The sequence below is a fragment of the Hemicordylus capensis genome, chromosome 4 (assembly GCF_027244095.1).
Source record: "Hemicordylus capensis ecotype Gifberg chromosome 4, rHemCap1.1.pri, whole genome shotgun sequence".
Taxonomy (NCBI): Eukaryota; Metazoa; Chordata; class Lepidosauria; order Squamata; family Cordylidae; genus Hemicordylus; species Hemicordylus capensis.
Window position 1 is genome coordinate 138,474,396 of NC_069660.1, and position 26,508 is coordinate 138,500,903.

The 26,508-nt window shown below is 41.3% G+C and overlaps 1 long non-coding RNA gene across 1 annotated transcript; it reads right to left on the reverse strand.

The window, feature by feature from the left end:
- Positions 1 to 504: 504 nt before the first annotated feature.
- On the reverse strand, positions 505 to 21,082 carry LOC128325033 (uncharacterized). The gene is made up of 3 exons (XR_008307231.1): positions 20,359 to 21,082; positions 17,026 to 17,129; positions 505 to 1,759 (listed from the first exon to the last, which is right to left on the reverse strand). It is a non-coding gene; the product is annotated as an uncharacterized LOC128325033 (long non-coding RNA).
- Positions 21,083 to 26,508: the final 5,426 nt, after the last annotated feature.

Below are 26,508 nucleotides of genomic sequence, written 5' to 3' on the forward strand. Positions count from 1 at the left end.
TGTGTAAAACGTCACATGTGGTTATGGACATGCATATGCTTCATCTGTTCACTCCTCCCCCTAACTTTCTAGGAGATTAATTGCTCGTGGATGTACATCTGTAGTCTTCAATCCACTTGTGATATTTATTTATTTATTTATTTATTTATTTATTTATCAGTCATATTTTTATACTGCCTGATATGTACATCTCTAGTATATTCCTTATACTAGAAATATAGTATATTTCTAGGATATTACATCTCTAGTATATTTCCTTTTTATCATGTTTTTATATCGCCTGATATGTACATCTCTTGTATATTCTATACAAGCATGGATATTTTATACAAGCATCCTATGTCCCACCACATGGAAAATTTATATGCTTGGGTAAAGGGTGAACTGGCTCTTGTTGATGGCTCTTACTCTGGACTCCCTAGAGGAAGAGTGGAGTATAAATAGAAAAACAAAGACTTTATCTGGGGAAACAAATATTTTGTATTGTTTGCATATTGGGGAGTACACAGAATATTTTACATATTGGGTATTTGGTACAGTTTGCATATTGGGGAATATACAGAACACAGAGTATACTGGGGAGTTTATGTACTCTCACCTGAGCCCAAAACACACAGACAGTAACTGGAGGCCATTCAAATGTGCACACTATATATAAAATGTTATGGTAGTGGCTTGCACAGGGTTGCTCAACTTCAGCCCTCCTGTAGATGTTGGCCTACAACTCCCATAATCCCTGGGTATTGGCCACTGTGGCTGGGGATTATGGGAGCTGTAGTCCAAAAACAGCTGGGGGGGGGCCTAAGTTGAGCAGGCCTAGGCTAGCATTAGCATGGCCAAGAGTAATAGTGGTGGCAGAAGATGGAAGTGGTTACTTCCTTGGAAATGCTAGCAATGACAAGGCAATAAATTGAGGCAGCAGTATCAAGCAAATGACTGGGAAAGGGAGCAGGGGTGGTTAAATGATCCAAATATACTTAGGAAGTACTCTCACAGGCCCAAACAAAGTTGAATCAAATGGTGTTGGCTCTTTTCTTCAATAAAGTCAAAGTGATCTCCTGGAAGCCTTTATAAAATCAATAGTGAATTTCATTTATTTATTTGTTACATTTTTTACTGCCCAAATTGGCAATCTCTAGGCAAATTTTCCTAGTTATTGCCCTGCAGAACAAACAAACAACAAAAACCCCAACAACAAAACAAACCACCCTGCTTCAGACAGAGCATAGTAATAGTGATTACAACTAGTACAGGCCACGTGCTGTCCTGTTTACAATTGCTAACAACATTATCAGTTCCACCCTGTGGCATCCAACTAGTCCCTCTAACCCAAGTGCCTGGATATTGGAATCAATTAATTACAGCTATGCATGGGTGAACAGGGAAGGGCTGAACATTCTTCATGCTAGCTTTGGACAGGTTTACAAATTTATCTTAATGGTGAAAGGAAGGAGTGCAAAGGAATTTAGCCCTTTCACCCCTGCAGGAAGCCACAACTGTCCCCAAGCACTTCATCAAGGATTATTAGTTTCATTCCCCTGTGTTATAAAACTCTAGAGGAATGGTGAACCAGTTCATTCCATTAGGAGCAAGGTCATCTGCCCTGGCATCTTGCTTGCTTACTTTCACAGGGTTTCTCATGCTAGATGTTCTACTTGTCTGTAGTATTGATCATTTCCCACAGTTAGGAGTGAGTAGGAACAACAACTCATCTGTCTTTCCTCCTTTATTTTAACTGTTCTTCTGACAGCATAGTGATCTAATGTTGCAGAATTAAAAAAAGAAGTATTCACTAATAGAAAGATTTTCCTTATACATCAGTAAGTGGAGAAGAAGGCCAGTTTTAAGGGAACTTTTTTTTTTTTTTGGTCAGTACGTTGACCACACTTGACCACAAATTAGTAGTAACAGCAATTAATTCTATGATGTATAAAGCCAGAGAATTGCCTAACATTTATTATATCACATGCATTACTATTAAGAGATACGCCCATGCTGTTTTAATACTAGACTGAAGGAATATCGGTGTAATTTATTTATTCCTATCTATCATGTTCATTCATAGAACACTCAAAATGGGTAGCATATAAAATGCAACAAATGAAATGAAATAAAAAACAAATCCACAGGATCAGAATAAAATGAGCAGCAGGTTTGCCCTGCCATGCAGCCATCTGAAGCAAGCTGTGCTGGGCAACCAATTTTGGAGGGAACAAGTTTGGGGGTATCTGTCCCAACCACCCATCACCTGCTCACTTCTGCCACTGACACACGGCTACCAAGCCCCAGCAGAGCAGCTAGATAGGATCAGAGTGTATGCTGCACTGTACTGCCCGGGGAGACTAGGAAATGAGTGCCAGGTGGTATAAGCTTGACTGGATAAAGAAGACGTCTTGTAGATTACTGTATAACAATGTTCCAGCTAATGGGTCACTTCTTCCTTGTATTTGGCAGCAATAGAAAATGAGTGAATAACTAATTTGAAATTGCCAGTCGTATGGAGGAAGTCCTGTGCAGGTAGACCCCAAATGAATGTGCACATGTTCAGACAGGACTGGTTACTCATTTATCCTGAATATGTTGTTTAAATAGGGCTATAGCTCAGGTTGGTTCCACATCAGCTCTTTCTGTGGAACTGGCATCGTCCGTTCACTCACTTTTTATAAATAATCCAGGCAATATCGTCATCAGAACATTGCAATCTAGTGTGTAGTCCTCCCATACTTTTTCAGACCAGATTTGTGACTATTTGGGGGCAACAAAATACTACTGCAGCACTAGTCTGTTCAGTTACAGCAGGCAAAACACAACCAAACCTTTTGGGGGCTCCTGTGCCTTTAATTGTCACAGGAGACATTAATTGCCCCGTGCCATTAATTGTCAGTTTCCTGTTTGCATGCCCTGCTCATTTTATTGCTTCCTGTTGGTTGTAGATGGAGGATTAATAATGATAATAATCTTATTTGCTGCTAGCCGCTCATAATTGCCCCAATATGCTTCTGTTCCCCTAGAGTGGAAGGGTTCATTTCTTGCATTCCCCCGCCCCCACCTTCTTTTCATTTCTTTTGCAGGAAAAGAGTGCAATGTTGCAATCAACAGGAAGCAATAAAATGGGCAGGACCTGCAAACAGGAAAATTTCAATTAGCATTGGAAAAGACCTTTGCTGAATGAGACTTCTTTATGAGTAAACATTAGTCAAGGATTTTATCCATGGGGAAGGGCACTGCTGGATAATACAGCACTGTGATAAGTGCTACGTGGAACCTGAATCTTGATTCCTTCTCCAACTATTTATGGAAAAGCAATGCCTCAGCAGCACTAAAGAGCTACATTATGGAAGCAACTTTAGCCTTTCCCCAACTCTATCATATCCCATCTCAGCCTCTCAGTGTCTCTGGCTGTGATCTTGCCCAGCTGTGGGTGCCGAGATCCCACTGAAATCCTATTTACGTATTCACAATTGCAACTTTTTATCTTTTCAAGCTCAGCACTTGACAATTTGGATAAAACCTAACCCGTACTGTGACCAATTATAATTAGAAAATCACCACCAGAGTTTGAAAGCTTCTCATTATAATGAAACCTCTCACTGAAGTATTTAGTATCTAAAACGTTAGTTTTCTTTGAATTTTTAATAGGTAGTTCTCAGTGTTTAATTGCTTAGCTACATGCTGCAGCTAACTGCCAACATTCCTGTCAATATTGAATATCAGCACATTCAGAATTATGGCTGGAATCAAAAAGGTGCATCATGAAGGGGCTTTTTCTGCCTCCCCATTCTGGCAGCTGCCCCCACTCCCAACATTCTCCAAAGATCTGTACTCAACAGTCAGAGGATTCTATAGAACAGTAAAGAGCTGCCATAGGAAAGGGGAAGTCAGCAACCACCTTGAGCATGCAACATAAGTCATTTGCATGCCCTCAGGGACCTCTTTGCATACTATGCAGAAGTGTCAAAAGACCCATTCAGATGAGTCTGTTCTCACAAGCAGCCAAGATTGGTCTAGGGCAGCTAAGCCCAGGCTTGGCTGCCTGTGGGAACCTCTGAGAACTGAGTGGCTCCTGGCAATGCCTCGGTGGCAAACCTGGCTAAGAAGCTGGGCCCTTAAACAAGGTTAAGGGAGTGAGGACTCCCACAACACCATTTATTTGACCATGTGTCAGTGTTGGGTGCTTTCACCACCCACCTGTCACTGGGGGGATCCCCACAATGCACCACACACTTGCATGGTGCATTGTGGGATTTCCAGGGGCTGGGACAATGTATCCCGACCCCCGCTCCTCCGTGCTGCTTGGGGAAGCAGCAATCCGCACATCCAGACCCAGCAGCAGGCAAGCTTCTGCAGCCTTCCTCACCACCCTCCAGGAAGCCCGCTCACGCAATGGGGAGAAAAGGCTCATTATGTTGTACCTGAATGCCAATGTCTGTACACACATAGATGTTTTCGTGTGAATGACTGAACCATTTTAGAAGTAAACCTGGGGACCAGTTCCTCAGATGCCTGATGCAGATAGGAAGTCTGTTGCTGTACCTGCATACAGATCTATACCTGAATAAGCTACTGAGCTTTTCCCCCTACCTTGCTTCCACATAATCACTTCTACTCAAGTTTTCCTCCTGCCTTACTTCCAGACAACTGAAACCTGGGAGCATACACAGCTCCCAAAACCAGGTAGAACATTGTTTTTGATTGTGTGAATGACCTCTGTAATTATTTGCTAAGGGCTTTAAAAGTACAAGCTGTGTGTCATCTAAGTATTATTTTTCATCTGCCAAGGATGAAATAAGTCTACACCTAAGACTAGCTGTCACCGTTTTTGACCTTCTAAAGTGAAACAGTGGCTGAACATGAACTAAATTTTATAAAGAAGTAGCCTCCCCACCACCATAACACACACACACACTTTAAAAAAAATCTTCAGCCTGTCCAGGAGCACTGAAAGGCAAAGGCAAAATACCAAGGGTCACGCATGACAAGCAAATGCAAACAACTGTGAAAAGGAACCTTTGGCATCTGAGATGATGGAATTAGATAAAGACAAAAGGCTGGGGGGCGGGGGTGGGAGGAACAGTGTCTTGTAGGAAGGCAGTCCCACTATTCATAAGTGAAATAAATATTCTTTGGAGAATGAAAAAGGAATCTTTTTCTCCCATTACATTTAGTATTCTTCACAGAATCAGAAAAAGACTCCATTTTGTGGTATTTGTCTCACATAGCTAAATTATCCCCATTAGTCAAACAAAGCCATACTGAAGAGGCTTTGCAACTAAAATGAAGCTTACAGAAGTCTGAGAATGGAAGAGGAAATATTTACTGAGATATGGGAGAGTTTTGTAGAAATGCATGTGATAAAGAACAGAAAAGAGACAGGGAGACCTACTTGACAAAAGGGTTGTGTTGTTGTGTGTGTCTGGATAATGAGATTCAATATTTTTCTTATGGTGCCGTTTCTAATCATTTGCATGTCTACTTATAAGTAAATCCCATTGAACTCAGTGGTGTTTCCTCATAAGGAACTGTGCAAAGGATTACAGCAAAGTGAAACTGACAACATACATGTATAATGAATAAGGAAGATATATTCTGAGGGCAGCACTGAAATGGGTTTAAATAGAATAGCATACCAAAAGCCTTGAATGAGATATTACAAGTATTACAGCTATGTTGTATTCTGAGAAAGCATACATTTTAAAATTGCCCTTAAATGTTATATACATGTGTTATATATCTTAATTAAACCATGAAGGCTGAAAGAGGAGTGGGATGGCAAGACTAATTAGAACAACCCATTTACTGAAAACCAAGAGCCGAAAATTATGTTGACAGCTTAAGATAAAAACAATATTATTTCAGGCTTCACCAATTAAAAATGAAACAAAACTGAGACCCTTCTAAACTGTCTAGGTTTGAGTCATAGAAATATGTTTGAAAGGGAGGGCCAGTTATAGCCACTTATCAACACTTTTATTTAAGCCCTGTTTATTTCAGTGAGTGAGATTTAGACAGATAGATGCTTGCTTGACTCTCCCGTTGCAATCCACTGGAACACAGAAGCTTGACTTTAGCGGAATAGTGCCTAATATTCAGTTCACTTGGCATTTCAAATATCTGTGTTGATATGTTAGCATAATATGCTTCTCAACACAGACCATTTCCATAGTCCAGATAAGTCTAGAAACTTTAATCAAGGAGCACTTAATATGCTGATCGCTTGTATAGTTCTGTAAGAACAATGAAGCCAACAAAGGAGGTGTCAGGGTATGTACAAATGAAACATGTGGGTGATATCGTACACCACCTCCATCCTTCAGTTTCTCATTACATTCTCTCCTCACCCTCTCTCTATTTCCTGATATCTCTGCTGGGGAAACATGTTCTGAAATCTGATGCTCAAAATATTGCTTGCTTATAAGAAAATATATCACTCACTTGTGATCAGAACTGTACCTAATCTAGGCAACAAACACATGTACAAGTTGCAAGAAGGTACGTGTACAACGGTGTAGACAGAGTAAAAAAAATCCATATCTCAGCATCCCACACATAGATCTTCTGTATTTCAAGGATTCAGATGACATAAAGGGATTGTAGCCAAGTAAAAAGGGAAAGGGTGGGGGGAGCATGGGGGCAATGCATTATTCATGAGGAAATGTTTTCCGACACCCATTGCTGCTTTTTGCTATCTAAAAATGGAATGGTTAAAGAAAAACAAATAATAATGTGGCTTTTTGAACTTCAAATAAGCTTATGTATATATATAATTTTTTTAAAAACCATTGCATTCAGGAAAGCAGTTTGTTTTCTTATAAAATAAGATGCAGCTATGCAGAGCATCTATGCACTTTTCTATTTATTTATCAGGATCTGGCTGAAAGCCACAGACTCCTTCTCCAAATCTTTACATTATGTAAATGAGCCAGGAAAGAGTATGCTCACTAATAGGCTTAAACTCTTCCTTTGCTTTAGCACTTCCCTTGTAATGCGAGAAATTTTGTACTGGATCCCAAAACATGGGAACAGGCACTTTGAGACTCAATCAAGTTTCTCACTCCACAGCTCATGTCCAATGCTTTGTGAATACACAGAACATTAAAGCATTTCCTAGAAATTGCTTTGTTGTATCATTGCTTATCCAGGTACATTTTATCCTACAATGGCAGAATATAATGTAACTAAATGGTGATGACACTGACAATGTAGTACAACAGTGGTTAAAGAAACGTGGGGATTTGGCAATCATGGAAAATGCACCACTATTTTCACCCAAAAATCAAGAGCGTCTTTGGACAATCAAAATAAAGTGGTGAATATTCTTTTTTGAAAAGTATTAGCTCAACAATATGACTTTCCCAATGCATAACTGGATGCAGAAGAGCTGAAGGAGTATTTAGAATATGTATGTGTGTACCAAATAAGTTTTTAGCTCATGCATTTTATTATTTTATTTATTTGTTTGTTCAATTTATAGACCGCCCTTACAGAATAGCTCAGGGCAGTTCACAAATATCGCAAAACACTTAAAATCAATCAATGATCAGGAACAAAGATTTTAACTCATGGTTTTAACAAATTAAAAACAACAGCAACCCAGAAGCATCTGTATTTACATTTCTAATCTTCTGATGAGTTTTAAAAATAATATCAGATGCTATTATTAATGCCCAAGGTTGCCATCCTGCACAAACTTAGGATCAGTGCTGTAACTAAGAATGTTAATGGCTGGTGCTCTCATTTCTACATTCTTATGCGTATTACATGCGTATTACCACACTATTTTTAGTAAGATGTTCGGTTGTGTAAGACGTTTGGTTTGCAGTTTCTTACTCCATGTGCTTTTGATATTAAACCCTTCATTTGTTTCATTAAAATCTCATTCATTTCATTACTCATTTGTTGTTACTTCATTCATTTCTGTAACTCCCAGTCATTTCATTGGGGGTGGCTTATCTTATAATACAGCTATGGTGGCATTTTTTTAAAAAAGAAATGTTTTCTATACTGTACTTTAAACAGGCTGTAGCAACAGCAGAGCTCCTTTCTAGCAGTCATTATTCTTTCCCATAGTGCCTCAGGCACAGTATTGACCTGAGCATGGAGGGGGAGAATGGTGGCCAGTGGCCACTACTAGAAGCCACCTCCCCCACCCCCGCTTTTTTGTGTGTGGTGGCAACTGGAACTTTTTCTTCATGATGCTCTTGGACAATGCTATGACTGAAGCATTGTAGGAAAAAATTGAGGCTCCTGGGGAAAGCACACAGCCACTGTGGGCCATTTAAAGTATAAGGAAAAGAAGAAAAACATCCACTTCAGTTGTCACACTACAAGGTAAGCTTGCCCTTAATGAAAATAAGTGGAGTTCCAAACAAAACAAATGGCATGTGTCATTCATTCCATTCAGGCCTCCATGCACCACTATAGATATTCTTTTCCAAAGAAATTTAAAAAGTGAACTTTATTATTAAATGCACAACCTTAAAAATAGACTGTGATATTATTTGTAAAAGATAAAGAAGTTAAAAAGGTTATTTTGTGCCCCTATTCATGTACCAGACAAGGGGATCTTTACATCCCATTATTGGATCTAAAAGGTGGGAAATAAATTTTACAAGGCACAATTACTTAATTGTTTACAGAATTGCATCTCAAATACTATGGACCAAAAGGCACCAGGGAATGGGGACAGAATTTGTGAGAGAAAGGAACGATACTGAATATCCAATGTCCCTGGCAATTATAATGTACAAATGGCTCCCAAGGCACTTTCTCCACACATCTGGACTCACTTGCACTGTCTGAACCTGGCTTGGATGAAACTACCAGAACTGACCTGCAAACGCCTCCCACATTAGCATTAAAGTGGGAAACACAGAAATGCTATATTTCTCTCATTAAGATCTAGTTTGGTACACAATCTCAGAAGTCCGCTTAAGTATGTTCTTCTTTAAAATACAAAATATATTTTTGCACTCATTCAATTAAACTAAACATTCAGAAAATTTAAAGGTGAAGAAATATAAAATAGCCATTTGTTGTTTTTTTTTAAAAAAGACATGAGAAAATGTCTAGCCTGGAGTATGCAGCTTACTCTCCTTTCCTCTTCAGCTATTGATCTACCTTTTCATATTTATATTTACATTTCTCTTCTTCATTAAATATCCCATGATAGAAGCCTTCCTTAATTAGGCATCACAATGGCCAACATTGTGTTAATGCTGAATAAATTGATTCACGTAGAAATTTGACCAAAGAAAGCAAAATTAAGGAATACAGCTGAACACAAGTGAAACAATTAAACAAGCTTAATTTGTATGCTTTCATCCTCTGCACTGTATTGCCTTTTTTGTTTTAAAACCCCTCACTTCTACTAATCAGTTATATATTCACTTTCATAGGGATTTATCTATGTCCATAGCAATAGGCTGTCATATATGTGAACATATGAGCTTTGTTGCTACACCCCCGTGGCCATTCAGCAGATTAAGCTCAACAACTGTCAATCTGTATTATTTTCAGAACTGCAATTATTTCACTGACCTACTTTTTCTCAATGACCACCATCCTACAACGGCAGAAAGAATCAAAGTTGATTCTCACAATGGCAGTTTCCTTGATGTTGCCACTTGTTTTGAAGAATATCATAATTTGCAATATACCAAACAGAAAAATAACCTCATCCTGTTAAAGTTTATTTATAGGTGTTCAACTTTTGCTTTAAATTCTTATTCAAGGTGCAATAAATCAGAATTCTGTCTTTGCAACAATTGTGAAATAGTCTTTGTTCATACTTATGTTTGATGCCCCAACTAAAACAACATTACATTACATTGTGACCCAGCAAATTGTATGCAGCCCTTCAGCCATATGTGACAGGGTTTAAGAAACCATTTTTTCTGCCTATCTAGGATAGAGGGAGGGAGGGGAGAGAGAGAGAGAGCACACTTGACAGGCTACAATACATGGCTGATGGTTGGGATCAGCTTGGCGGTCATAAACTGTTCAGGCCAGTTAGAGAGAGCATGTGAACAATCCTTACAGATGTTGATTGACAGGCAAACTATTTTACGGAATTTCTAACTGGTGTACAAATTCAGATATTAAGGATCACTGTTACCCATTGTTGGCCTGAGAACTTCCAAGATGGTCATCATAGCACATGGTCCTATAATTAATATCTATTGAACTCATGCCTATACACAGGAATCTTTTTTTGTGGGGGATTAATTATAAATGTATATATCTTAGGTATAGGTTAAAATATATACTTAAGGTAAAGTTGTACTTTCGAGTCGGTGTTGACTCCTGGCAACCACAGAACCCTGTGGGTTTCTTTGGCAGAATACAGGAGTGGCTTACCATTGTCTCCTCCTGTGCAGTATGAGATGATGCCTTTCAGCATCTTCCTTTATCACTGCTGCCCAATATACTACCAGCAGGGATTCAAACCAGCAACCCTCTGCTTGTTAGTCAAGCATTTCCCCGCTGTGCCACTTAAGGTGACTTAAAATATATATACCTAAAAAACATTTATTTAGAATTAACCTGGCCATAAATCCGGGTGGGTAGGTGGGTGAATTTCCTCCTTGCCTCCCCCACCCACAGACACCCATGCCTATGCCTTGAAGACTAAACTCTCCATTTTCATCTCCCTGGTAAACGTTATCAACATGATGAGGTTAAAAATTAGAGTGGGGTGATGCATTCAAAACCTGCAGGATATATGGATGAGCTGTTGACAATGAAGGGCATAATGGGGACATTCTATTTTGAGCTGCCAGTTTGAATCAAGTGAGACTGTAACAGGGCTGCCCAAATAAGGAGAGCAAAATGAACAGTACTGGAAAACAGTAGTACTCTGGCACCAGCAATAGCAAATGCAACCTTACATTTTAGTGCCCCAGAGATTGCTGCCAAGCATTTGGAGCAACTGTTGGAAGGAGAAGAAGGGTGTGTGTGTGTGTGTGTGTGTGTGTGAGAGAGAGAGAGAGAGAGAGAGAGAGAGAAAAGGTGGCCAATTTGGTTTTTTTCTTTCAATCATCTCCTGCTCACTACTAAAATTTTAGTTTACCCCAGAACTGACCTCAGAACAAATTAAGTGGATGGCATATATGAATCAATCCTTCTTGACTCAATCATAGTACATAGGAACATAGGAAGCTGCCATATACTGAGTCAGACCATTGGTCTATCTAGCTCAGTACTGTCTTCACAGACTGGCAGCGGCTTCTCCAAAGTTGCAGGCAGGAATCTCTCTCAGCCCTATCTTGGAGAAGCCGGGGAGGGAATTTGGAACCTTCTGCTCTTCTCAGAGAGGCTCCACCCCCTAAGGGGAAGATCTCATAGTGCTCACATGGAGTCTTCCATTCAAATGCAACCAGGGCAGACCCTGCTTAGCTAAGGGGACAAGTCATGCTTGCTACCATATCAGTATTCTTTCAGTGCTGCCAGTATCTGAAAATCCCTATTTTTTTTAAACAAAAGAAGCCCAACTTTTCTTTTCATGACTCACTTGTTCACGAACAGTGCAAGGCAACACAGAAAATAGAAGTCCCACCTGTGCTTCTGCATCAGTGTACACACTATTGATAAGAATTGCACATGAGCACAGCTCTTCTCCAGCATAACTGCGCAAACGCAGTTGTAGAATGGGACACCTATTATTTTCAATGGGCCTCTTGGCGGGGATGTGCAAGCAGGTTTGGAACCAACTGGTTCAAGGTCGAACTGGTTCGGTTTGAAGGCTTGGGGTTGAGCCAAACCACCCCCGGTTTGGCTTGACCCCGGACCTGACCTCCCCCAGCCCATTTGGAGTGGGTGGGTTTGCAGAACTTCTACTAAAAAAAATTCTTTAAAGTTTTTTTAAAACTTACCCACTCCAGGGTGCTTCTCTGAGGCAGTGTGTGTGGGGTGTCCATGGAGGTTCCCCCTCCCCCTGCCAGCCTGCCTTCTCTCAAAAATGGTCCATTCAGGTATTCTTCATCCCATTCGGGCCTTTCCCCAAGCGCAGTGGCCATTTTGGAGGCTGCCACTCCTGTGCAATGGGCCTCTGCATGGACTGGCACAGCAGACTCCAAAATGGCCACTACGTCAGAGGAAAGGCCCAATTGGACCAACGAATGCTCAAATGGGGCCGTTTTTGAAAGAAGGAAGACTGGCAGGAGGAGGGGAAACTTCTGTGGAAACCCCCCCCCCTGCCTTGGAGGAGCCCGCCAGAGAAGGTTGAGTAAAAGGTGTGTGAACGCCCCCAAGACTGAAATGAATCCAGAAGGGTTCGAGGGGGTGCCGGACTGAAATGGCCAGGTCTGGTTCAGCTCCAGTTCAGACTTGAACTGAACCAGGCCAGCTGGTTCCGTGCACACCCCTACTTCTTGGTGCACAACGGTATTTGCACAAGGTTACACCAGAGCAGAGTTGCCCTGATATGCAGCTCCTGGTGTACAACTCCACCAACTGTGGTTACACTGATGCAGCAGCATGGTTAGGGCTTCTAACCCCAGCCCCCACCATGTTGCATTATGTGGTGAGCGATTATTATTTTTATTAATTAAATTTCTATGTCACACTTTGTCCAAGAAGCTCAGAATGGCATACAAGATCCGCTGCCCCCCACCCTCTTATCCTCAAAACAATCCTGTGAAGTAGGCTAGGCTGAGAGATAATGCGACTGGCCAGAGTCACCCAGTGAACTTTATGGCTGAAAGGGCATTCTCCCCACTGCTACATTCTAACCACTACACTATTCATTCATTCATTCATTCATTCATTCGATTTTTATACTGCCCTTCCAAAATGGCTCAGGGCGGTTTACAATTAAAACAAAACCATTAAAACCAATAACAGTTAAAACAGAAATATAAACAATGTAAAACATCAATTAACAATTAAAACATCATTAAAAACAATTAAACAATCAGAACAATTAAAACCCCGAAAACCAGGTTACAGCATTAAAACAATTAAAACTTATTAAAAACCCTGGAAGGCCAGGCCAAACACTATACTAGTTCTCTGTTAGTCTTCTGTTCACCTTCGCAGTAAGATCACAACACAAGCTCTGCCCAGGCATTCAATAAGATGACAGTCTCCATGAGTACAGCCTGCAGCTGCTGATCATGGAAATGCCCACCATCATATCTGTGGCATTTGCCTCTTCAAGCAAGCGCAGCTGTAACAGTGAGCAGCACAGATGATGGGATGATTGACACCCTGGGCAGGGAGGACTTCCAGACCCCCTTTGGATGCTCTACTCATGTAGTGTGTCTTTTTTATTGAACAACCAAACAGGGCTATAGAGCATTCTGATTTGTGGCACCGAGTTCTAGAACAGCTTATTGTGGGAGGCTAGTCTGGCCTCCTTTTTGTTGGCATTTCAAAGTCTGTTTAAGATCATTTTGTGACTAAGTACCTTTGGTAAAACAAACTAGTTGATGTACTTCCTGAGTTGCTTTTGTCAGACTGGCCTCTTTGTTGCTGCTATTTAATTTTCTTTCTTTCTTTCAAAGCTGTCATTTTATTATGTTTTAAATGCGTATTGCAAAATGCCATGGGGAATCTTACTTTGTGGGACAGAAAGGTGGAATAATATACATGTAAATGGATAAGCAAACGTCAACCAATTTAAGAAGAACTCACATCTAATTCTTTTTTCTGGGGGTTAATCGTATTTTTCATTGTAACTGTTAATCACTATTGGAAGGTGCAGGATAGAATTTGAACTAACTAAATATGTCTAGTCTACAAAATGCTGTCTGAAAGAGAAGAGCATGTATTCGTGGCTCTGTAACTGATATTGTGAATTGTCAGTTGTTTGGGGTAAAATACAAAGCTCTCCAAAAAGTTATAGAATTTCAAGAGGTAAATGAAAAGGTGAGCAGCATCTCTGTTTTATTGGCAACTTTAGTTCATGAATAGGCTGTGTGTTTAAGACAGTTTTCAAAAGCTTTTGTTTGCTAGAATGTAAACTAAATGATATATTGGTTGTTACTTGGAAGATTATTATGTGCTGGAGAGTGCATTTTATTTAAAATAAGACAATGACAGTTTTCTATTACATATCAATGAATGCTTCTCTCCCCCAAATACGCTAAGCAATGATAATGTGCAGGAGCTTGGAAAGACCTGTGGTATCTTTCCTAAAAAGAGTTAAAAAGAGCATAAAACTGGCCAAACCAGGATACCTAATGATACACTATAATGATAAAGTAACATGGGTTAATTAGTAAAGGGTAAGCAAAGCTTTTTGTCCAAGCATAACCATTCATTTTGCAACTTCTATGCTTGAAAATAATATTTAAGGTTTCATATAGTTAAAATAAAAAAGGCTTTTTTCAAACTGTATTCGATTAGATATTTTGTTGATCCTCTTAACTTTTTTTCCTTTTAGAGAAAACACGCTGTAAAAATGTTAGTGAATGCCTTACTGCATCACGTTCTTAACTGAACAGAAGAGGCAAGCGACCTAGAAAGCCCAAATATACCCTAAAGCCAATTGTTAAAAGACTAAGGAAAATATTCATGAAGACAGTTCATCAAATAGTGTTTACAGACTATATTGTTCAGTGAATAACAGCAAACATAGCATTAAACTAAAGTCAGGCGCCCTCATACACGGATCTTCCATCCTCTTCTGACAGAAAAACCTTACTGAAAAAAGCACAATGATTTATCATTACTTTGCCATTGAGAAAAATATGTTTCATACAGATACATATGTTTCACAAGGAAAATACTTTCTTTAAGCTCCACGATGTGTGTGTGTAAACAAGAATTCTGTCTTATACCAAAAAGACATTTTCAAGATGGAAAAATCTGAAAAGAAAACTTCCCACAATTATAATTGATAGTTTTAATTTCCCCTGACCCTTAAAATGATTATGAAATAGTGTAATCTATGACCAATGCAATCTGTGTTTAGCTTATCATCTATGTTAAATGTTAACACATTTTTCACAACTGTATTGTAGCATATAAGCTAGCTCATTATATTCTTAATATCTTATTTATTGCAACCTCCTAAGCACAGGATATGTTGTATAGGTTCTTCTTCCACATCCAGTCACAAACAAATCTCAAGGTTATTTTACGCCTATTTTAGGGTAAACATGAACATTTTGTAAAAAAAAGAAATTGGAAGAGAATGTCAGGTTTCCTCCCAGTGCAAAAAAATCTGAGAATTTCTGAGGGACCAAAGGAGATTATGTATGACAAATTAAATTTCTCAGGGAGTTTATAAATGTCTCTAATGTTTGTACTGGGCTACAGTACATTACACAATACTTGAGTAATACATCAATTATGAAGGGTATATTCATGCATTTGGTGGTTGTGTTCATTTAAAACATTTCCTTCCTTTCTAAAGGTACCCAAAGGTAGCATATTGAAGTCCAGGACCCCCAAAGTAGCATTCTCATAAAAGCTACCTGTTCCAGTACTACACCCTCTTTCTTATTCTTGGGAAAGAAAGTTTAAGCTGTTGAATAGCTGATGACTTCAGCTAAGATCTCCAAATTAGACACCAACAAAACCAGTCATGAAGATAGAAAGCCATTAGGGGAGGGGGCGCTTCCCAGTGTATTGCACAGGTGTTGCATATATGACTGTCTGCTTGATGGGCAGAAGTCGTGAGTGTGTGCTAAGTGCAAAGAGCTCCTGGCTCTTATGGAACAAGTTCGTTCCCTTGAAGCCAAGGTGGCTGATCCAGAGATGCTCAAAGATGTAGGTGGATAAGACTTTCAGGGATAGAGGCATCCCACTCCCAGGGTGATGGTTCCTCTGTTGTCAGGGAGAATGAAGGTCTCGGGGAAGGAGGACATCATTCTGAGGAAGAGGGAAATGCTCCCTTAGAAGGGACCTCTTCCATGAATGATGAGCCTATACCCTTTTGCATAGGGGGTACTCCTGGGGGGGATGTTCCTAGTAGTGGGCTATTTGATCATTAGGGGTATAGAGAGATGGGTCTGTGACCCACATGTAGACCATACAGTGACTTGCCTGCCTGGTATGAAGCTCGCAGATGTCACACGGTGTCTAGATAGGCAGTGCTGGGGAGGAGTCAGCTGTTGTAGTGCACATCAGCACCAACCATGTTGAGAAATGCAGTCGGGAGGTCCTGGAAGCCAAATTTAGGCTGCTAGCTAACAAACTGAAGTCCAGGACCCCCAAGTTAGCATTCTCAGAAATGCCACCTGTTCCATGTGCAGGGCCAGCAAGATAGTCACCAGCCTGGATGGCTTTAAGACGGGCTTAAATAAATTAATGGAGGACAAGTCTATCAGTCAGGCTGTTCTCACAAGCAGCCTATCCTGGGCTAGGCTGCTCATGTTGAGTGCCAGGATTGCTCCTACACAGCCTAACCCTTCTCTGAAACCCAGCTTCTAGCCAAGGTTAAGGGTACCGAGATCGTGTTTCTCCAAGGAGACAGAGAGGAATCCCCAAATGCATCTCGTTGGCGCTCGTCACACAGTGCACTGTTGGATTCCCATAGGCCAGGACGTATTGTCCTGGCCTCTGGAGATCTGCACTGCTGATAGTCATCTTGTGGCGGGAGGTACATTTGGAACAGCTTTCCCCCACACACCCGCTCACACACGGAGTCATGTGAATAGGCTTAATGGTAACTAATCTGAGGGCTATAAGCTATTTCCAGCCTAAGAGGCAAGTTGCCTCTAAATACCAGTTGAAGGGGAGCAACAGAGGATGCCCTCAGCCCTTGCCTGTGGGCTTCCCAGAGGCATCTGATGGGCCACAGTGTGAAACTGGATGATAGGCCCTGTGCCTGATATAGCAGAGCTGTTCTCATATTCTTATGTTCAATTACAGTTTCGGGCTATTTTGAAGACCCACAATTTTAAAAAAGAATATGATGTTGTTGTATTTTGTACTGAGCACCAGTTCCCAAGTATCTGACATCAAGGGGCAAAGGGCTCTCAGGTCATTATTCTTTTGAATCTCCAAGTAGTTGCATTTTTAAGCTTATGTTGCAAACGGGGGTGGATCTTATTTCTGGTCAAAGTGGGTAGTGCTCACCTTAAATTTCTCAATCAGCCATGTTGTCTCTGCCTCCATTTTGTATGCTTACTGCGTCCCTCTGTTGTTCCCTGCTTCTCTTGCCTGCAGCTGCTTTAAGAGTTCTGATGGTGGGCAATGATAGCACAGAACAAATGAAAAGGCCCATATCTTTTAAAATATTAATATTAATAACACAGGAGCCAATAACCATGCTCACTTTTGTTTGTGCATATATGTTTATGAAGCGGACCAGTCAGAGAAGGACTAGGCTGATTCATTTTATTTTTATTTATCCATTTATTTATATACTGCCTGACTCCAAAGTCTCTAAGTGGTTCACACTCCTCAGGCAGCCAATCAGAGTGTCCAGAAAGTGGGGAAGTCTTTTTCTTTTAGCTACTCAGAACAATCCAATCACCATTTTGGTTAGACTGCAGGCAGGCTGTCTGTCTGTCTGTCTGTCTGTTGGTAAGTCTGATCTTTTGCTGGCTTCTTTGTTTGTGTTTGTTTGAAGGGGAGGAATGCAACCTCTGCTTTCTCTCCCTTGCTCTCTGATCTGATCTGTATGCAAAGCATTATGACCCATTCCCAAAATGACATGCCATAAAACATTGGAAGGAACAGCAAACTGTAAGACTGGACTAATTAGATTAGAGACTGGCACAAGAAGCCAGAAGGTTCTTTTAGGGCATATGCATGGATTTCTCAGTACAAACTGCTTTTTGGAAAATAATTTTAAAAATCCATTTGCTATGCAGAGAGCTAACCAGGTTTTTCCTCTGGATTGTGGCCAGTATCTGTAAAATTAATATGTCCACTGGTGGTTATGGTTCATTGGGCAAGGATTAAGGAAGTGATCCCTATGAAAGACATATGTTGCTTGCTAGGATGGACACCCAGCCTATATGGTGAGCATCCAAGGTGGGCAGAGAGTCGCATCCAGCTGTTCAGCAGGCATGGAGTAGGGAGAGGTCCCCATATAGCTTTGCTTCCCATGGTATCCTCTAAGTTACAGAGATGGTTCATTGCTGCAGCAAGCATAATTGAAAAACCTGTTTTTTTCTATTATTTATGTGTGCATTCTTGAAATAGGCAGGCAGAGCTGCCCTTGTAACTGCAGAATTCATTCGTTCTCCACTTTTGTAGCTGGTCTCTGCTTTACCTGTGGCTTATATACACTTATTTGATTTTACATGTATAGTCTGTGCTTCCTCCAAGAAGCCCAGAGTGGTGCACATGGTTACAATTATCCTCCAAACAGCCCTATGCAGAAGGTTATGCTGAGAGATAAGTGACTGTCCCAGATTCACCCAGTGAGTTTCATGGCTGAATGGGATTTGAACCTGGATTTCCCCAGTCTAGTCCATCACACTAACCACTCTACCAGTCTGGCTCAGAGTTCTTTCTTGTTACCATTATTTATTATTATTAGTATTTATTTTTGAAATAATCAGGCAGACAGAGCTGTCCTGGTGACTTTAAAATGCATTTACTCTCCACATAAGCAGCCTTTTGTAGATGGTCCGTGATCTACTTGTGGCTTGTACAGTTCTTTTCCTCTGTATGTGTGCTTGTCTTTTGATCCTGCCATGTTGGATAAAAATCTACACTCTACTACTGTAGTCCTGTTGCACTTCCCTTGAAAGAGCAAGTGTGCAACTTAGGAATACTGATGGGCCCGGCTCTGCTTTTGGACACTGAAGTGGAAGTGGTGGCCAGAAGTGCTTTTGCACAGCTTTGGCTAGTGCATTAGCTGCATCCCTTCCTCAAGAAGGGAGATCTGGCCACTGTTACCCATGCCTCAGTCACGTCATGGCTGGATTACTGTAACACACTCTACGTGGGGCTGCCCTTGAAGAACATTCAGAAACTGCAGCTAGTGCAAAATGTGACAGCTAGGATTTTATTCAGAGCTGCTTGTGGGGATCATATTACATCCATTTCAAAGAGCTACATTGGCTGCCAAGGTACTGGTTTTGACCTTTAAAGCCCCTAATGAGGAACCTCCTCCTCCCAAGGGTTTCTGCCTGCTTGACAAGGACATCAGAGGGGACTCTGCTCCATGTGCCGACAATGAGGGGAGCTCTGCTCTCATGCACGTGGGACAGGGCCTTCTCAGTCATTGCCCCCAGGCTTTGGAATGCTCTCCCAGCTGGAATGCTCTCCTCAGCCTCCATCACAGTTTTTAGAAAATAAGTAAAGATGTGGCTCCCCACTCAGGCTTTTATGTGAGAGCATAGTTTTTACTGCAGCTTTGTGTTTTGGGTGTTCCTGTTTTATATAGGTTTTTAAACATTTAAATAGACACATATTTTTATTTTTTATATTTAGTATCTGTACTTTTTGTATTTTATTATGCATTGTTTGAATTATATTGTAAATCACTTTGAGATTATTTTAATGAAAAGCTGTATAGAAATTGAACAAAAAATAAAATATATATAAAGCAACTGTTTTCCATATTTCTCTATATCTCTGCTGATGAACAATTGAGATTTGTATCTGTGTATGTTTGTATTTTGATTCCACTCATTAGCTACAAATATACACTTTGCCAGTTATTGCTAAAGTACCTGCCAGGTCCTGGCTCCATCTAGCTCCAGCTCTCACTACCTGTGGCTCCACCCATCACCTGCCCTGCCTAGCACCCCCCACCCGCAGGAACCACCAGCTGCAAATATCCATGATTTTCTATTCCTCAAGTGAAAATTGCCTATTTGCATATGTACGTAAATGTCCCAAAGCAAAGAGGCAGCAGGTTGTTAAATAATTGCTGGATCTGTAGGAAAATGGTAGTAATTCATTGTACAGTGCAGTTCAGCCAGTTGTGAAAAAGTGATTCATACTGGCATTATACTATTTTACGTCTGTTATTTGGAATAGGAAGGTTGTGCAATTAAATCAGGTCTCTGTTTTGGAATGGTGAACAGTACACTATTAAGACAACTGCATACACAATGTGGAAACAACACCAATGAAAAAATAAGCGGTCGCGGATCCCACTGTGCTGTTAGCACATGTCAAAGCCTGGGCTCAATCAGCCCCGCCACTGCCACTAAGTAGACTTTGGTTTTTCCCTCAGGCTAAGCCTACTCAAACAGTCTTCCTCTGTCTTATTCAAAGTTAAATAGGGTGGAAAGGCTTCTAAGTGTGGGCAGGGAAGGGAAATAAGACAGCAGCTACACCTTTTTAACTTCAAAACTAGAAAACTTTACTTTAAAACAGTTCAATTCAAAACAATAGTTCTTGTACAAAAAAGCAACCAATGAGCACAAGGAAGAAATAAAATATGAGCAAAACACACCCAAGTTATCTTGCACAAATTCTAGGCCCCTAACTGGGCCTCCTTACCAAGAGTCCTCTTGCAATCACCATTAGTCAGCTTCTGCAGCAAGCCTGGCTTGTCCCTTGCTCAGCCTCCGGGCCTGCTCTTCCTTCTCAGTTCTGGGGGTTCAGTCCTATACTGTTTCTTCAGCTGCTTTATGAGTGATTCGGTCCTCCAGAGGGTCACAACTCTCCCAGTGATCTCTTGCCTCTCCCAGCAGCAGTTCTGATTCCCTCTCACACTGTGACAGCAACTCCTTCTCTTGAACTCTCTCCAGCTCTACAACTTGCACTGCACTTAACTCTGCTAAAGGCAACCTCCTTATATTCTCTTTCCCCCACCACATTTTTCCAAACAAATCAATCAACACAACTCAAGTTCCCTCCTTTATTTTAAAAGATTCCCAATCAAGTTGTCAGACTCCCAGGGGGGCTCCTAGCCCTTGAACTCCAGAATAACTGGAGCACCCGAAAAAGGTCAGCCTCAGGAACAGCCAGGGGAGGAGGTTAGCTTGTCACCTGAGTTCTCCTCCTGGCTTGCTGCATTCAGCCTGTTCCCTCTCCTGGGGAACTCCTGGTTCCCATACTCAGAAGTAGCTCCTCCTTATCAGCTACCTTGTCTTTAAATACCCCAGTGCAGAGCTGACAGGGCTTAAAGCCTACTTCCAGCTCCGCCTCCTTCCTGACCTTGCTTCCTGTTTCCTGCTACACCCCAAAAGCTGTCTTCCTAGAGCTGTCTCCTGCAGCTCTCCCTGCCTTGCCCTCTCAGCCCCACTGGGATCCAATCAGCCTGGGCCCTTCTCATCCCCACTGCCCCCCAAAGGGAACGAAAGCCTCAGAGGAGGGATGCCATGCCCTTCTCCACTGGGCCACCCAAGCGACCAGGTAACATGGCATCCCAACACAAACCAAACTCCCTCTTCCCTCCAAAATCAAACCAGTATATTGCTCCAGTATACTGTATATATGTACTTCCTCCAAAACCAAACTGTAGAACAGGAGCTGTGAACTTTAGGCCCCTGCGCAGATTGTTAACATATGGAGTAAGCAAAGCAATTGCAATGCAGAAGTCTTATATATACAAAAAGAGGAGGTTTGGGCCTCATTCCTTCACATAAGCATTTAGAAATTTGTGGAAATAATGGGTTTGTGAAAATTGAATTTCCATTTAGAAGAGAAGTGATAATCATTCAATGCCTGGATTGTGAAAGGTAGGGAAATCTGCTGAAATAAACTGAAACATTTCACTCATCCCTGTAAGATTCCATTTCAACAGTATAGTGATGCACAGAGAACAAAAAGATCTAAACAAAGTTTAAATGGTTTTAGTATTGACTGCCTCACTCCTCTTTCCAGAATATCAAAAGGAACAGCAGGTGCCTCTTCAAAGGAAGCAAATTACATCTTTGCTACTTGGTCTTTAGTGGCATTCACACAACAATCTTTTGCTGCTACCAGAGTCATTAAATCGTTGAAGCTACCCCAGTTCAGCCATCAGAACACATACCAATTATAGGCTAACTGTGGAGATTATCCCAATAGGGAAGATGGACATCCTATCAACATCATGAAATTGCTAGGCCTTGAAAGAGCTACTCAAGTTGCTTCTTTTCCCCCAGTCTTTATCAGTTGTATATACTCCAATACCCTATGCCAGGGCTGGACAACCTACAGCCATATCTGGCCAATTGGGCATGTTTTTGCTGGTCTGTGGTGGCCTATCTTTAAGAAACTCTATCAGCCACATACCTCCGCTACTTTTTGGCATTGACATAGGATGTTTTGTAGTACCAAGAAGGGGCAGAGAAACATTCAGCTGGAAGGGACAGACTGAGAGAGGCCATTTACACAATCAAAACCTGTGTTCTACCCAGGTTTGGGAGCTCTGTGTGCATCCAGTTTTCACTTGCATGGAAGCAAGGTAAGAGTTAAACCTGGTGATTGTGTGGAAGCAAGGCAGGAGGAAAAGCTACCCAGGTTTCCCCCCGACCTTGCTCCCACACAATCACTTCTACCAGGTTTTCCTCTTACCTTGCTTCCACACAACTAAAGATTGGGAACACACACAGCTCCCAAATGTGGGTAGAACACAGTTTTTGATTGTGTGAATGATCTGACTGACATACTAGATATTCAGGGCAACTAAGTGTTTAACAAACACACATATGCTTGCCCAATTCACTTACAAAGGCAGAGTTGTGTTTGCGTGTCTGTGCGGGTTCTTCTTTTTAAACTAAAAGGACAGTACAGAGGAGGGGACAAAACCAACCTTCTCCTGCGCCTTATATCACCGTGTGTGGCTGCTTTTGATGAGTTTTTCTGCAACCTGATGCCAATACCGAATGTGAGCAAGGCAGGAGAAAACTGCTTAGTTGAACATGGTGAAGTAAGGCATGGTAGGGGAAAAGTTTTACTTTCCTCCATTGTGAGCCTCTTTTGGTATAAAAAGTAGACTACATTATTATTAGGAAGAGGGTTGAAAATAAAACTGCTAATATTATAATACCCTTATACAAAACTATGGTGCGGCCACACTTGGAGTACTGCATACAATTCTGGTCACCACATCTAAAAAAGGACATTGTAGAACTGGAAAAGGTGCAGAAGAGGGCAACCAAGATGATCAGGGGCCTAGACTACCTTTCTTATGAGGTAAGGCACCTGGGGCTATTTAGTTTAGAAAAAAGACTGCGGGGAGACATGATAGAAGTCTATACAGTCATGGATGGTGTGGAGAAAGTAAACAGAGAGAAATTCTTCTCCCTCTCACATAACACTAGAACCAGGGGTCATCCCATGAAATTGATTGCCACAACATTTAGCACCAACAAATAGAAGTACTTTTTCACACAACACATAATCAGCTTGTGGAATTCTCTGCCACAAGATGTGGTGACAGCCAACAACCTGGATGGCTTTAAGAAGGGTTTGGATAACTTCATGGAGGAGAGGTCTATCAACGGCTACTAGTCAGCAGGCTATAGGCCACCTCCAGCCTCAAATGCAGGATGCCTCTGAGTACCAGTTGCAGAGGAGTGACAGCAGGAGGGAGGCATGCCCTCAACTCCTGCCTGTGGCTTCCAGCGGCATCTGGTGGGCCACTGTGTGAAACAGGATACTGGACTAGATGGGCCTTGGGCCTGATCCATCAGGGCTGTTCTTACCTTCATTACTTTTTCATGACTTTGGCAAACATGTTTTTAATGCACGCATGGTTGCCCTATGCAAAATTGATATCACATGCAGATGATGATGATGATGATGATCCTTCAGCCCAACTCTTCCCATTCAGTAGCTTGAATGGTTGTGAATACTCTATGGCATCACAGCAGTTAAGTCCATAGTTAGGCTTCGTGTACAGATAACAGCCAGATTTCAGCTATAGAAAACCTCTGCTTATTTACTATATTTCTAAAATTCAAGGGTGGGAAAGGCACAAGCAAGGTTAAGCCAAAAAGACCCTGATATTCTTTGCAACGATCTCATGGTTTCTGACTCAACAAAGAAAAGGGAGAGAGTTCGTGATATTGCTACAAATCAAACACAGAAGCTATGGCTTTCAGTAAACAATACAATCCATACTTTTTGCCCTGGAAGGACTATTGCAATGAAGTGAGATTGGATGGAGACTGGATGGAGAATGGAGCAAAAAAAATAAAAAATAATAATAATGAAGATACTATCTGTAAGAAATGCACTTTATGATCTCTTCTTTTTGTAAAAGTAAGCTGGAGTATGGAAAAGCAGGCCCAGGATATGGATACAGGCCTGTTTTGACATTCACTCAGCAGGAGCAGCAACTCTCTTGACTTCACTCCTCAAAAGCATCAAGCTGAATTCACAGGCATATATGAGAAGGGCTACAATATGCTCATTAAAGACAACTGAGGCCACACAGCTCGAAATCCTATCTATCACTTAGAAAATGCAGGATAAGGTTAGTGTCTGATGTTACTGTCCATAAAGAATATTATGATTTATCTGTCACATTCTCACTGTCATTGATGGAAGTCACAGAGATAACCACAAATCGCTTTTGAATTTTGAGATTAATCCCCATGCTTGGGCAAAGTCTAGTGTGCCAAGCCCTGATTGTGATTTATATTGTGAGGATCCGCTGAGATGCAAAGAGAGCATAATAGAAAGACTGGAACTGGGCATACCAAAAAAACCACTTCTTGATGCAGTAGTGAATCTTCTTCTCTGCCATAACATTCAGAATTACTCAACATGCAGATCTGGGCCAGCATATTGTTGCAGAACACTAGTGCTTCCAGGCAGCATAGGTAACCCTTCTTGGTATACATTAGATTAGTTGTAAACCATGCATTCTGTACAAATGCCAAATTGCTCAGAAATCTGATTCATATAAGCTTAATGGCACAAATGAAGACCCCCCCCTTAAGATATTTGTATAGAATGTCCACTTCACAAGCAACATAATCTGTGTTATAGAGAGCCTATGCCTATGCCTTTCACCCACCATGGAAGTGCAGGTAGCAGCCAAGATGTTGGAAAAGACTAAGGGGCACGGATGTGGTAAAATAATATCTCCTCACATTTTGGCCTTGTAACAAGCTACTAATATTATGGGAAGAGGAAAGGAGAGAAGAGAGAGAGAGCTGGGGAGTGGATGAAAGAGAGAGCTAAATAAAATTCCTGTGTAGTGTGACCCACCTGACAGATTTAGTAGGTCAATTACTTATAGAATACCTATAAGAGCTATTAAAATTTAAAAGACAAATTTGCTTTAGTTTAAATCCATTTAGGTGTGTTGGAGCATTAATATTATGACTGATAATCTGGACAAGATAAAAATTAGTATACTAATGTGCCATAAAAGAGAATTCTAGCATCTTCTGAAATATTTTGGATTCACAACATTTACTTCATTATGACTTGGATCCAGGCCACCATGGGCATGGGCGTAATTGGGGGGGGCAGCCAGGGAACGTGCCCTAGGTGCCACTAAGGGGGGCACCATGCCAGTGCCTGCCCCCCACACCCCACTGCCCACCTGCCCAACCCCAGGGTCCCTCAGCCACTTGCTGTCCTGCTTGCCTTGCCCTCTGCCTAGGATCGGCCTGCAAACTGCAGAGCTCTTCTCTCCTTGCCTCTCAGCTGATTGGTGGGTGGGCAGGGCTTACAGAGAGGCCTCTTCAGGCCTCCCTGAAGCCTGAACTCGGCAGGCCCACCCCAAGCAAGGAGGCAGGCATGCAGGCAGAGTTCTCTGCAGCAGAAGACCCTCTGCCCATCCAGCACAGCTTTTGCCAGGTAGAATGGGAATTTCGTTTTGTGGTTACCCCTCCCCCCTTTGTAGGGATCTGCTTGCCATAGGGCTTTGATATGGGGTATGTGGGGGAGACTGAGAAGCCTCTGAATATTTTATTTAAAATAGATTGGGAAATTTGCTGGCTTTAAAAACAAAAACTGTCTAAAAAGGCATATAAGTGGCTTGTTTCATGGCAGAAAATTACAAAAACTTCTGGAACAATATTATATTTATTCATTCATTCATTTATTCATTCATTCATTCATAAATGCACTTATGTTCAAGTTGTTTTGCAACCCAGAGGGTTTGAGTGAGAACTGTGAAGCATGTGTTGTGCTTGTATTGTATTGTATTGTATTGTAGTTTAGTTTAGTTTAGTTTAGTTTAGTTTATTTTTCTTGTGTGTGAACTGCTCCCCAATAACTTGCAGGGACTTCAGGGTAAATCTGGCCAACATGTGAATGCAGCACCTCCATTCCAGAGGAGATGTGTGTTAAAGGGCTTTAAAAGCCTTGTGTGAAAAACCTCCTGGAATCAAACTTTACTGAATTTGTTCAGAATACTTAGAAAACAGACATAGGCTTACACTCCATGGTTGAAAGTCTGCTTTGCTAATCTGCAGTGAGGGGGTCATTTTAATAATTAGTGTTTCTAGTGTGTTCTAGGCATTAAAAGTAGCACAAATATATAGTACTCAATGTATGTCACTATATATTGTGAAGTGTGTGTGTGTGTATTCAGTGAAATGTATTTCCAGGCAGCATACTTATTTTGAAATATCAGACTTAAATCCTTGGGGGCCTGGGGTGTGTGGAGGCCCTGGACTTTGAGGGGCTGGGGGCCCATTTTAAAATCTCATCTTGGCTCATTCCAACCTTGCTATGCCCCTGGCGGAATAGATACAT